This window comes from Tenrec ecaudatus, chromosome 4 (genome assembly GCF_050624435.1).
Source record: "Tenrec ecaudatus isolate mTenEca1 chromosome 4, mTenEca1.hap1, whole genome shotgun sequence".
In the NCBI taxonomy this organism is placed as follows: Eukaryota; Metazoa; Chordata; class Mammalia; order Afrosoricida; family Tenrecidae; genus Tenrec; species Tenrec ecaudatus.
The window spans coordinates 205,422,031-205,435,462 of NC_134533.1; positions in this window are offsets into that span (position 1 = coordinate 205,422,031).

The following is a 13,432-nucleotide window of genomic DNA, read 5'->3' on the forward strand; positions in this document are numbered from 1 at the left end:
AAAGTTTGTGGAAGTGCTGCGTGTCATTGGCAGGACTTTAGGGGTCGGGATGAGGTTGTCTTGCACACTTCCTTGTGTCACCCCCTCTGCAGTCTGGGTACACGCAGAAGTGAGACGCAGGAGTGGTAGACTCCCAGGGTGCAAAGATCCTAGCGTCAACACCTGGAGGAGAGCTGCTTTCTGGGAGGAGCATCTTCCTTAGACTGTTAGGATGTGAATGCGAAGTAGACAGTGTGGGTTGAGGATTATGTACTCAGTGTATGGCCAGATCAATACCAGGCCGGCTTCTAGAAGCAAATGATCTTGAATCTTCCCCAACTGTGCGAAGCTAACCAGAGCTGGCTGAAACAACTAGCAGCAAGTGACCTTGAATCTCCCACACACACCTGAGGAGCTGACCAGAGCTGGCTAACGGCCTGCTTTATTCTCAACCCACCGCTCTGCACCCTGCACCCTGCATAGCCTTTTTGGCTCAGTGCCCACTTTGTTCTCGCCCGCTGGTCTGCACCCTGCACGAATACACCCGGAACCAGGAAGACACCTTACATTCTAGAAACCCGGACATACCTGTATCTTCCAAACCCTGACTACTTTACCTTATATGGACTCAAAACAGCCCAGTCACATGTTCCCTGGCCATATAAGCACCACCCCTGTCGCCTGGGGTGTGACTCCCTCAGCCGGGACACTGTGGACCGTGGGACTTCACCCAGGCTGGGTTTTTCTCCCCAATAAAGCCTGTTTGCTCAAATTCGACTGATTTGGTCTCTGACACCTCTCGACTACCTTACACTCAGGGGTCTCCTTGTTACCACATTCGAGTCGATCCCAGCTAATTGCATTGCCCCAGATTGTTTACAGTGTCAGCAATAAGATTTCAGTCTCCCGAAGTAGAGTTAAAGTTAAGCATGTGACTTACCAGAACATACTGCTTAGTGTTTTGACAATGAGTCAAGATTTTAAAACTCCAGCCAGAACGCTGCATTTTCAATCAGTTATGGGCACAATTTGCAGAGTCACAAAGTGGCTACAGACCAAAAGTCTTTTTGTTTTCGCCATTAGGCAATTGATTTTGCCATTGCGTCATGAACTACACCGCTAAGTCAGAATGGAAGGTGTCATTTTAAAGTGTCCTTCCCCATGAGCTCCCACAGACATGCTCTGAGTTCCTCTAATGCTGAAGCCAACACAGCCAGAGGAATTGAAGGGCGTCTCTGCCGTGCCAGCCCTGAAGTCAGAAAGCTGCTCGGTTGCCGCTGCCGATGAATAGGAAAACGTCAACCCTGACAGCAGCGCGTGCAGGTTTTCCTTGTCTTTGCAATTCTCTTCTGTAGCTTTCCAGTGCTGGTCCTTGGCTGCATCTAGTCTCACCTGACTTACCATTGGACACGTGCTGGCGCTTATCCACCTGGTGTAATGAACACTGCCATCATTCTTACATGTGCATTTGATGAGTTTCATTTCCTGGAATCTGAACTCCGGTTACTCAGTGGCGTGGTGCTTTGGGGAGGCCATTGAACTCCAATGCCTTGAGTTTGCACAGAAACGACTATAAGAATGAATGACTTACCTTCTTTGTACCTTCCCTTTGAGGTCAAACCACCGTGTTGCATACTTAAAGGATTCGGTTGCATTTTGATTTGCTATTTGCAAGTTGTTATGATTTGGATATCCAATAACAAATTGTTGACATTTGTATACAATTTGTATGACAACAACTTGTCATAATTTGGGTAACTTTACGTGAGACAAAACTGACAGGGTTCACAAGGAGTCTTTCTTTTGTAAAACCACTTATTGTGTGAATTGTGGAATGATAAATGTGGGAACATCTGTTTGCTTGTTGTTGGCATGCATGTTTGCTTTCTGTTAAACTTAAATTCACTCAGCTTGAAGAGTCAAGTATTAGAACTTTTTCCTCATTTCTATTCAATTTCATGTAGAAGTCTTGTTTATACTATAACACGGTGCAGTTTATATTATCCGTAGAAGTTGATGTTACACAGATATACTGAAACCACTCTGAATCACTAGAATTCTATAAACGCAATAGCAATGAACTAGGAAAAGCTGTTCACTCATATGTTGCTTACTGCCCTGAATTTAAGGAATCTTGCTCATTCTGGGCCTTGAAATATATTTCAATATTCATGACCTTCAGAGAAAGGCACACAGTATGATTAACTATTCGATAAAAATCCAAAGACAATAGAAGAACCAGTTTCTCTTGCTCAACAACATCATTGCCACCACTGTGATGGAAGACGCCGAAGTGGGTCAGGAGCAGCCCTGTTACATTACCCTAGGACACCAGAAGGATTAAAAATGCATGGCTTACCTCCTAGAAACAATGATCTGGTACAGACGTGTAATAAAACACCCACTCTCCTGTGTCTTCCCAAGCTGTTCCATCCTATTTCATTTTGTGACCGTACGAGCCCGCGCCAACTTTCTGAAGCTCTAGAAACTGTGCTTGGTAAAAGTGAAGATCTACAAAGCAAAAGCAGTTTCTTTTTTATTTATTTTATTTATTTTTTTTTTGCAAAAGCAGTTTCGTTGAAGACCCGGGGGCAGATGGTGTAGAAAGGTAATGTGAGAATGCTAACCAATAGGATTTCATTTTGTATATTTGTAATGTAATTTCCCATGAATGAATGTGAGCAAAACAAAATGAAATAAAAAGAGAATAGCATTTAAACATAAACAAATCAATCTCTTTCTCGTAAAACTGGAAAAAAAGACTCCAGTGTAGTTCTTTTTGTATGAAATCTTTCAGTGGCAAAAGCTGCCATAATTTCTCCTTCAGAGAGCTGTATCCAGGTTTGAAAAGGCATTTGTTACTGTTGCTCTGACCTCTGAAATACTTTGACGTCTTTTTCTTTCTTTCCGTTGTTTTTAAAGAGCATTCTAAAGTGCCCATGTTCGTGTAATGCCTAGGGAAATGGTGAAAAATAGTGTGAATGGACTGTTTGGTTCTTGATCTAACTTAGTTTTAAGAATTATGGGGGGAACAGGTGTTTTGTTTGTAAATATTTTAAAATCTAGTTTCCTAAGTATTGCTGACTTCCAGGATGCTTTCACGTGGAAAAGCTCCTGTTTCCTGAGTCAGCAGCCCCACTCCTGCCTTAGTTTCAGGGGCTTTTTATTCTTCCGTGATGAAGTGCAGGAGAACATTGCCCACTAAAAACTGTCCACCGATCTGCTTTCGAGTTTCTAAGGCAAAGGAAATAGGAGTCTTTAGGTGAAGCCTTGCTGTACGGGCATTTTCTCTTTTCTGCATTTAAAGTTAGCTACTAGCATCTGGGACATTTCAGTGGAAAGAAAGGCCCGTCCACGGTGTGCACGAATAGATTATACACGAGTCCAAGGCGTAAGCTCTTGAGCAAGTGAACCCCTGAGAACTGAGGTCATCCCTCTGAGCGAGGGCTGCTGAGCAGCATCTCACACCGAGGCGCAGGGCCTTTGCAGTCTGCAGGGGCTAGAGGGGCATCAGCTGAGTCAAACTCACAGGCAATCTCATGCCATGTGCGCTGCACTCTCTCGGGAGAAGCAAGGTGTCTTTACCTCTCCCCACAGAAAATAAGTCAATGGCTCATCAAAGTTTTGAATAGCATGGATTTTTCCTGATGGTAGACAAAAAGTTCTGAGAGGTTGTTGACCATGAAAACAGAGAGCCTTTGTGTTTTGCAAAATAGTTTTCAGAGGCAATGCCAGAAACTCTGTTATTTTCCTTAAGTCAGGTGGAGGCAATATGTATTCCTGCTGGGAAACAAAGGAGAAAGGGGCCTTTCACGGTCACATTGATCGGGTGTGTGTGCATTGATAGATAAGTGTCAGCAAGTCCATTCTGATGCCTGGGTGCCCAGACATAACACAATGAAACCTTGCCCCATCCGTCATCACGTTTGAGTCTATTGTTGCGTCCCTGATGCTGGGAGAAACTTGTCAAAGCCTCGGAGACCATACTGGTACCTCCTGGCCTCTGGTATTTCAGTAGAAACCCCTGATCTGGCACCGCGCTCCATGGTCTTGAGAGAGAGAACTGGCATGGGCCGCCTTATCCTGTGAGTTTACCAGGGGGCCACACAGTTGCTTATCTAACAAATGCTCAAGAAATCTAATGTGTCCGCTAGTTAGTCAGAAAGAGGCCTTTACTATTAGAGTTTACAAGATCGGGTGCCCACACCTGGAGATAAATCAGGCAAAAGAGGGGGGTGCACCTGACAGCCCGTCCCCAAGCATTTTATTCCCTAGTTGGCAACCGCCCCTGCCCCCGTCTCCCCCCCCGTGGTGGTTCCTTATTGGCTGAGTACCAGGAGGTTGTCAATCTTTCCCGAAGTTGGCCGGAAAAGTTTTTCCCTCTGGAGCAGACGCTCTCCCCACTCCTCCTTTCCTAGCATACCCTGGCCCCATATTGCATCCCACAGGGGCCTGAGCTCCAGTAAGTGCCATGGCCGCTAGCAGTTAGTGTCTGGCTACTTAGTGACTCCTTGACTCTGTTCTCTGATTGCTGAAGACAGACCAGCTTGGTGGTTTCTCTCTCACAGATGCCTATCTGTCCAATCTTGCCCTCTATCTCACCAAATATGACACGCTCCTTTAGAGACAGACCCTCCCTGAAGCCATGTCCACAGCAGCTAAGTAGGACAGTGCCCTGCCCAGGGTGACCCATAGGCTTTTATTGAAGATTTCTCTAGAAATAGACCCCCTACCTTTCTTTCTAGTCTCCCTTCATCTGGAAACTGCTGAAATCTATTTACAAAAATGCCTCTGCCGGTATGCGAAACACCGGAACACAGTTTCCATCACCATAGCCTCCTGCAAGCCATCACCGTGCAACAGCCTGGCAGGCAGGTGTTGGCTGTGTGCAGGCCCGGTGCGTCTCAGACTAACAATTGAAGCAAGTGGCAACTGAAAGCCACTTGGTCATAGCCCTGGCAAGCTGCCTTACCATTGTCTTCTGTTTTGGGTTCACCTGCACCCCAAGGTGCAGAGGAGGAGAAAATACCATTTTAAAAGCGGAGGGTGGTGGTGGAATATAGACTTATGTTTCTTTCCATCTTTCCCCAGTTGTATTTGGAACAATCACTATCAGCTGTGTGTGGTAACTAAAACACTTCCAATTTTTAACCAAAAAATATAAATAACAAATCTTTGAGGGCTTAGTAGCATTTCCCCCCAAGGAGCATTTAAACAGTTCAATTTTGTATAGAAATAATTATCAAATAAACTTAGACCTACAGTTCTGAGACTTGATACATCTGTAACAAAATTGATAAACTCCATCAGAAAATCTAATATGCCAGGATGACCAAAGTACCGCACCGTCCTCTGGTACTTTGGTTGAGGGTAGGGTGTTCGCCCCCCTTCAGCATTCTGTTAGCTGTCACGGAGCTGTACAACGGAGCCAAATGCTGCCCAGTCCTGTTGAGGATTGATCCTTGTGCGCCATAGAGCTTTACTTGTGTGTATATACACTCGCACATGCATGCACACGCTGGCTGTCATGTTCATTTGGGCTCCTGGTGAGTGAGCCCTTGGGTGGAGGGTAGAACCGTGTCTCATAGGGTTTTCCAGGCTTTCAGCTAGTTGTTGAGCAGCTGAACCGCTGGTGCTGCCAGGGACCCCTCGGTCCATGGGGTTTTCATTGGCTTATTCTCCGAAGCACATCACACACCTATCTCCCTGGTGGGTGCGGGTCTGCAAGCTTGCCAGAACCCACTCGGCATTTGAGCTGCATTCACGTTGCCATTGAGAGCCAGGAGGTGACTGCTCATGAGTGCAGGGCCTGGGAATCAAACCTGTGTCTCCCACGGGGGAGACAGGCTTTTACCACTGAGCCACTGCTGCCTCATTCCACGCACATGACCGCTTCGTTCTCAATTCAGTGCTGTGCACAGGGCGAGGATGTTGGCATTTGTTTTATTTAGAGGAGTGAGCGCTTGGACAATGGCAGCGACAGAGCCATCTTCATCCATCCAGGGCCAGCACCCACCCTGCAGTTCACATCCCACAGCCTGCTTGGCCCTTTCGCCCATGGGCTCAGCTGGGACCCCAGCCCCCTTAGCATCCGGGAACTCCGTTGGACAAAACTGACAAACAAGTGTTAATGTCATCATGGTGTCTCCGCGACACTTCCAGGTAGCATGCACTTTATCTGGGCGACTTTACTAGGGCTTTCTTGGTGAATGCTGCAAGGCACTATGAAACTTGGGGCTTTTGTAAGGTAGTAAAATCAGGAGTAGAGCCAGAAAGGAAAAACACATGCACGTTCTGGTGCCCATAAAGTTTTATTAGACAGCATGAAACTTCGGAGGCTATTTTTAGAAGACACTGGACATTGACCAAATTGTTCCTTTGTGATGGGAACTTGCCTTGGAGCTGGTCACAGGCTTCTTGGTCTCCTGCTCTTCCGTGTGTGCGTTCCCATGGGAGGGGCTGACGGAGAAGGGAAAGTCGCATGCAGCAAAAGAGGAAGAATTGAAGGCTCTAAGTGGGGAACACTGGAGACACAATGGACAGGGACTGGTCTCTGCTCTCTACAGTTTAAAAAGTGCAGCGCCTCAGTGAGGCAAAGACGGCCAAGTCAAATAAAGAGTGGGCACAGGCCATGAGCAGGCAATTCACAAAACCTGCCATCTAACTGGTCAGTAAACAAGAAGACATGCTCAGGGTCACCTGCCATCTGGGAGATGAACGCCAAAGCGTCAGTGAGATCTCACCTTACACCACAGCGAAAGCCGAGACAAACAAGCGAAACAGAATGTTACAAAAGCAGAGCAGATGCAGAGAGATCGGAGTCCTCCTGCCCTGCTGGTGGGGCTGGCACATGCATAGCCACCGTGCAAAGCAACATGGTACTACGTCTAGCAACTGGGAATAGAAATCTCATAGTATCGAGCACCCATGCTGTGCAGATGTCCTAGAGAAGAAGCAGGAACAGACGGATGTCCACCTTGTGCACTGCAGCACTGTTCACAGAGGTGGAAGATGGAAACGGTCTAAATGCCCATAAATAGCAGAATGGACCAAAAAAAATTGGGTATACCCACATGGTGGAATACTATGCACCACTGAAAAACACGGACAATCCCATGAAGCATCTGGTGGCATGGATGGTCCTGCTGAGTGAATTAGCTAATCACAAGAGGACACATATCACATGAGACCACTGTTATAAGGAGGACAATAAGCACAAAATCAAAGCGAAGACTTTCATATCAAACGGCTCACTGTGGAGTTTGCCTGGAGGGTGGAGGGCAAGGGAGCAAAGATAAAACAATGGATGGTAGATGGGTGTTGGGTGAAGTGGAGGATGATGGTCTACAAGAGGAAAAAGATAAATCAAGGGATAGGGGAGGGGTAAACTATTGGGGGGCTGATTGATGGTTTAAACTATTGAATACAAAGTAGGCTATCTGAAAGTTACATACCCACCTGATTTACAATAATAATAAGACTGTGTGTTGGAAGACCCGTTACTAGCTTCCATTCCATCTCTGTAGGTGGGACCTAGCAAGCCTTGGGACTTCTGTCACAGCAGAGCCAATTTTGGTATCATAGGGGCTAGGGACTGTCTAGCATCTTTCAAGTGCTTATTTCTTACCATTCATCCAGTGTGGGATTCAGCCTCACATCCAGATGGGTCCTCCTGATGGATTGTTGTATCTCTTTGGGATTATGTCCTTGAATAATATTTCTGGGATTGGAGGGCATTCTTCCTTTTCATCCTTAGCTTTGGGTGGACCCTCCAGAGCCACCCTCGGCAGACTCAGACATGTGTGCTTCGGAGGGGACTTGTCTGCATCTACCCACTGACCACAGTGGCATGTTTACGTCCGTTTCTCTGCAGTCAACGTGGGAAGTCTGAGCCGGAGCCCTCCGAGGAGTGCTTTCTGCTTTGTTCCCGTTTGATGGGTTCTGAGCGACCAGCCCAGTGACCGGCGGCGTGCCAGGCCCGTGGGTCCTCTGCTGAAATACTGGTTTCTGGAATTTGGGTCAGCCTCCGTGGAAACATCAGCCTGGCCTCTTGCTGGTGATCATCCAAAGGTGCTCATCCCTAACAAACTGGTCTCTTGCCGTCCACCACCCTCCAGGCCTCTTGAGAACATGCCGGCTGTCTGGGGGATTAAAGGACAACAGAGTTTAGGAACGTGCTGAGGCATTTATGTTACAAGGTGAAGACTTCCTTTTCTGCCAAGGACAAGTACATATTGCTGGATAATAAAAAGTTACCTAGTGAGCTAGTCCAGCCTACACATTCCGTAAGGATTCTCCTAGTGGCCTTTGAAGCCTCTAGAAGAGCAATCCGCTGGGGTAGATGCACTAGTGAACCCCACTTTCAACCAGCAGGCCCAGTCCAATTGCCCAGCATCAGTTCTGACTGCTGGTGGCCTCATGCACGTCACAGCGAGACTCTACGGGCTTTCCCCCTTCTTCCTCTGCCAGCATTGTCAGCAACCTGACTTTCACACATAAAAAAATAATGGACAGGAAATAAGATTGTAAAAGTAAATAACAATTGTATGTAAATTGACAAGCCTATCTGGAAAATGGGTTAAAATGATTTAAAGTGTTGCTAACAAGGATATGTATCAAACTACAGGCCCGTTTATTTTATCTTAAAAATGAATATACAAATATATGTACAAAAAGCTATAATTCTGAACTCTTTTCTAGACTGACATTCTCCCTTCTGCTTCTCAAGTCCCCACTCTGGTAAAAACCGGTGCTCACACCACTGCTCAGCTCATTCGGAAAAACTTCGGACCCCTGGCCTCACAGGAAGACCTTTCTGAAGCAGCCTGGTGTCAGTGACAGTCACCCACACTGCCCCTGCCCCAAACTGTGGCCCCAAAGACCTGTACGTTTAGAGTGATTCCTGAACCGTCACCCATGAAACAAGTATTGCCCACTGCATTGCTAGTAGATCTTGCTTCAATCTCAGCACTAACGACTAATGACGAGCATAACTCCTAAGACTCAGTTGGAGAGATGCAGTGTAGCTTACCTCTTTCATTTAGAGCAGGCAACTCTACACGACTGTCTAAAAGGACATTTTAAAGACAAGCTGGTAAGTCTGTCGTCCTGGGTGTCTTCTGGGAAGCCTCCTGTGTCACCCATTTCCTAACTTCAGGAAAGATCACGGTGAATCCATGTGACTTCCCATCACTATCACTAAAGTCTTATGACACATACAAACATCACAGCAAAGAGAAAGCGATCCCTCACTGGGTAGGGTTGTAGAGACATGTCTCTCAGTACCCTCAAATTAAAATTTCACAGAGCGCTGAGATGGGACCCTTCATTCTGACAGTGCTTGATGACTTGAATTTTGATGGAAAGAAGTTTTCAAAGAGTCAGATTGTAGACATCATTTTTAATAGTTTCACAAAGCATCCTTTCAAGGCATCTGTTTCCAGCACATTGCTAACTGTAAAGTGGAATCAAGAGTTACTATTCTCGGTTCTCTTCCATGAAGCAGGATCGCAGATAGCTGCTAGGCGTCTAAAGGAGCACTTCGTTTCGGGGAGAGAGATTCAGACCCAGTCCAGGCAGATGTCCCTGCATTCGGATCACTGTATGTGCTGCATGAGTCGGAAGAGAAATTTATGGACTAGTCTCGGACATATGGGCTAATAGCAGACTTATGGACTTGATCTGGACTGGGCTGGGATATTTTCGCTGTTTGATATAAAGCTCTCTTTCACACACACGAGTGTCTCTGGATTTGTCTCGCTCGTGCACCTGGCCTAACACAGCTGCTCTATAGGAGAACCATGAGGCTACCTGCTCCTGTAAGAATCTACAGTCCTGGAAACCTTACAAAGGGTGGCTATGAGTCAGAACTGACTCAATGGCAGTGGATTTTTTTAAGTAGCTGAGTTTTTAAAAAAGGAATAACCCATTACCACCAAACTCACCCCAGCTTCCATGGAGTTGATTCCAGCCCTGTATCGTGTTTCTGAAGTGGAGAGTCTTTCCTGGGACAGATACAAGACACTCACTCTTTGCACAGAGGAGCAGCTAGTGGGTTTTGAACTGCAGCCCAATCCGTTTGCTAAGCACACGTTGATAAAATAGACATGACGGTTGATGTGTGATTAGTGAGGTACTAGAAAGCCCATTCTCTAGTAAGTTCTATGGTTTAGGCCTCCAGTTTTCACTCACAGTTCTTGAGGCATCACCAAGACAGTGGCAAATGGACTTGCAGTTTTGTTTTGTTTTCCTTTTAAAATCTGGGTACCATGTTTCAGTCTAGTGTTTTAATTGATGAATCCTGGTGTAGAAAGCCATGAGTAAAATGATCATACAATTGTCTCCTTTCCTCGTACATTTAGCTTATTTATTTTGTTGTTGTTGAGAACATGCGCAGTGAAGCATACAGCAACTGCCCAGTCTCTGCTGGACAATGGAGGACACTGAGGACTGGCTTCAGGCTGAGCAGCCACTGTACTTCCCTGGCTGAGCCCTCCTACTCCTTTAGCTAAACTCACACCCCCAAGGTTCGTATAGAATCTTTCAAGCTGCTGTTGGCAATGTGGTCGCATATAAATAGTTTTTAAAAGGCTATAATGCTTCAGGCAAATTTTTCTACTAACTCAATTCACTGCCATTGAACTGATGCTGACTCATCGTGACCCATAGGACAGGGTATTTTGAGTTTCCAAGACTGTAACCCTGTACAGGGGTAGGAAGCATTGTCTTGCTCCCACAGAGCAATTTCAAACTGTGGATCTTGTATTTTCAGCCCAAGGCGTGACCACCACACCACCAGGGTTCCTGTTTTGGTTTGAAGCTGATGACAGGGCACATTTTTGGGTTAGGGTTTAAAGATGATCTGGGGCAGTAGTTCAGAGCTCACCTCCTTTCCATGGCTCTAGAAAATCCTCAGACTGAGATTTTGAAATTCTGTTTTGCATTTCCCCATTTTGAGTAGGATTCTTCTAAGAATCTGATGAAACAGTTAGCTTGGCTCCATCCAGTTCTTTTGGTCTCAATTAGTCATACATTCCTGTCCTTCAATTCCTGACTCTCCTCCTTTGGTCTGTCCTCCAGGTGAGTAGAGACTTTTTATTGTGCGTTGGATGGCTGCTTGCCGTCCTTTCAGGTTCCAGGCATTATGCAGCAGACTGAGAAGTAGAGCAGGAGCAGAAGCACGCCTCCGGCCAATTTGACGGGATGACCCATGGAGCAGTGACCCAGAGCCGCCAAACAGAGAAACCAAAGCCCCACGCATACGTAGCCTCAGCAACTATGTTTAATCATTGTCGTCAATATATCCATCACACTTTGCCAACTCAACTTTTAATGATGTATTGTAACAATTACCATTAGTTATGCATCCCTGTGTCAGGGGAAGCCATCCCCTAACACATCATTACGGGTCCGGTAGGCGCAATTGTACAGCGATAATAAGTAAAGATCATAGTAAAGTTATAGAGAGCATGAGAGATAGAAATATTGAAATAAATGGGAGTCAGACACAATTCATGGTAGCATGCTCACCTCTGCCCCGCTGATGGTCCACGTGGAGGGAGAGAGAGTTTAATGGTAGCCCCGGCCCCTTTTATATTCTCTGGGGACATGCAAGCCCCCAATTACAGGTGAGGACATACGTCACTAGAAGGGGCTGTCCTACAGTTAATACAGTAATGAGAGGAGGGTGGTCCAGGGACACACACGCAATAGGAAGGGGAGGGATCCTAGGTTCAGGATGATGGCCTAACTTTGACCTATTCCCTAGATCTCCATAGGAACCATTATCAGTAGGGTGTGAACGCTTGGTCTCAGGCCTCAAGGAGGAATAGTTTATTATCCCCAGTAGCAGGGAGGCCTGTCATATAGTCTGGTTGACTAACTGCCCTAGAGGCCTACCCTGTAGTCTGGTGACTAACTACCCCTGGGAGGATGTCTGCAAGCGTTTGACCTCTCCCCACAAACTGCCCTTAGTCAATGGGCTTTTCCTATCACTGTTCACTCCCACTACCTGTCTTCCCCCTCCTCCGATGCTGTCACCCCTGATGACCACTGCTAAGACTGCGGCTCTGTACATTTGCCTTTTCCTGGTCTTTACACGAACGAGGCCATATGTACCTTTGTGATGGACTTATTTCATGTAGCTTCATGTTGTCAAGCTCCATCCGTACTGCAGCTTGTAGCGAGACATTGCTGTGACTAGCTGGTCGTATCCGTTGTATGTAGGTACCATTCATCTGTTGATGGCACGTAGGTACCATTCATCTGTTGATGGCACGTAGGTACCATTCATCTGTTAATGGCATTTAGGTCATTTCCGCCTTTTGGTGATGGTGACTTGTGCTGCAGTGAGCACTGGTGGACATGTCTCTGCTTTCGAGTCTTTTTTTTTTAGATCTTAAGTAACAGTTTTATTGTTTTTTGTAAGGTATTATTTCATATTTTTCATTAATATACTAAAACTCTTATAATCTGGTTTTGTATACTTTTTATTGTTCTAATTTAAGTATTAACTATGAAATAATACACTTCCTTTCGGTAAAAAATAAAACAAAAATAATCGATGTCTTTGAATGATGGTGTTAGTGAAGAATATTAAATATAACATGCACAGCCAGAAGAATGAACAAATAAATCTGTCTTGGAGGAAAATACGACCAAAACGATCCTTAGCAGCAAGGGTGGCAAGACCTCATCTCATATGCTCATATGCTTTGGACATGGACGCAGGGAGTCATACTACTGAAAGACAGAAAGGCTCTCAACGCCGGCCTCCAACACAGGAGAGATTGTGCGATGGCGCACGACTGAGCAGTGGACACAGGGTCACGATGAGTTGAAACTGACTCAAGAGCTCCTCACAATAACGAGGTCCAATAACCGGAACCTTAATGTCAGAAAACCATAAATCATTTTCATGTAAAGTGGCAAGGTAGACAAATGTAAGCAGTCCAACGAAAAGGGCAATGGTCCCACCAATTGTAAACGACAGAATCTTCCATAGTCTTCGACTGGTACAACCAGATGGCAGTTTACTTTCCAACTTCACATCTTCTTCTTGTGCAGGAGCGTCCTCACAGACGCCTGTGGTTTTTATTCCTTTTCTTTGCCGGATGGACATCATGTTCCTTCCAAGCCCTCTTGCTTGCGGCCCAAGGCTGAGAAAGTCCAGGAACTCGTGCGTGCCACTTCCGACAATCCCACAAACAAGGGGACAAAAAGTTCCTGCTTCAGCTGCAGACGGAGCGTGAGCTAACAGGTCAGAAAGCAGCGTGGCAGGTACAGCGCACCAGCCCGGGGCCTCTCCTGCCGCCGCCCCACACCTGCGGCCTCCGCGGCGCCCGCGCAGGAGGCGCCGCCGAGCACGTTCGTCACGCGGCCGCCAGCCTCTCCCAGCCCCGCCGAGGTCCCGGGCCGGGCTCGCCACGCCGACCGCCCGGCAATGCAATTCTGC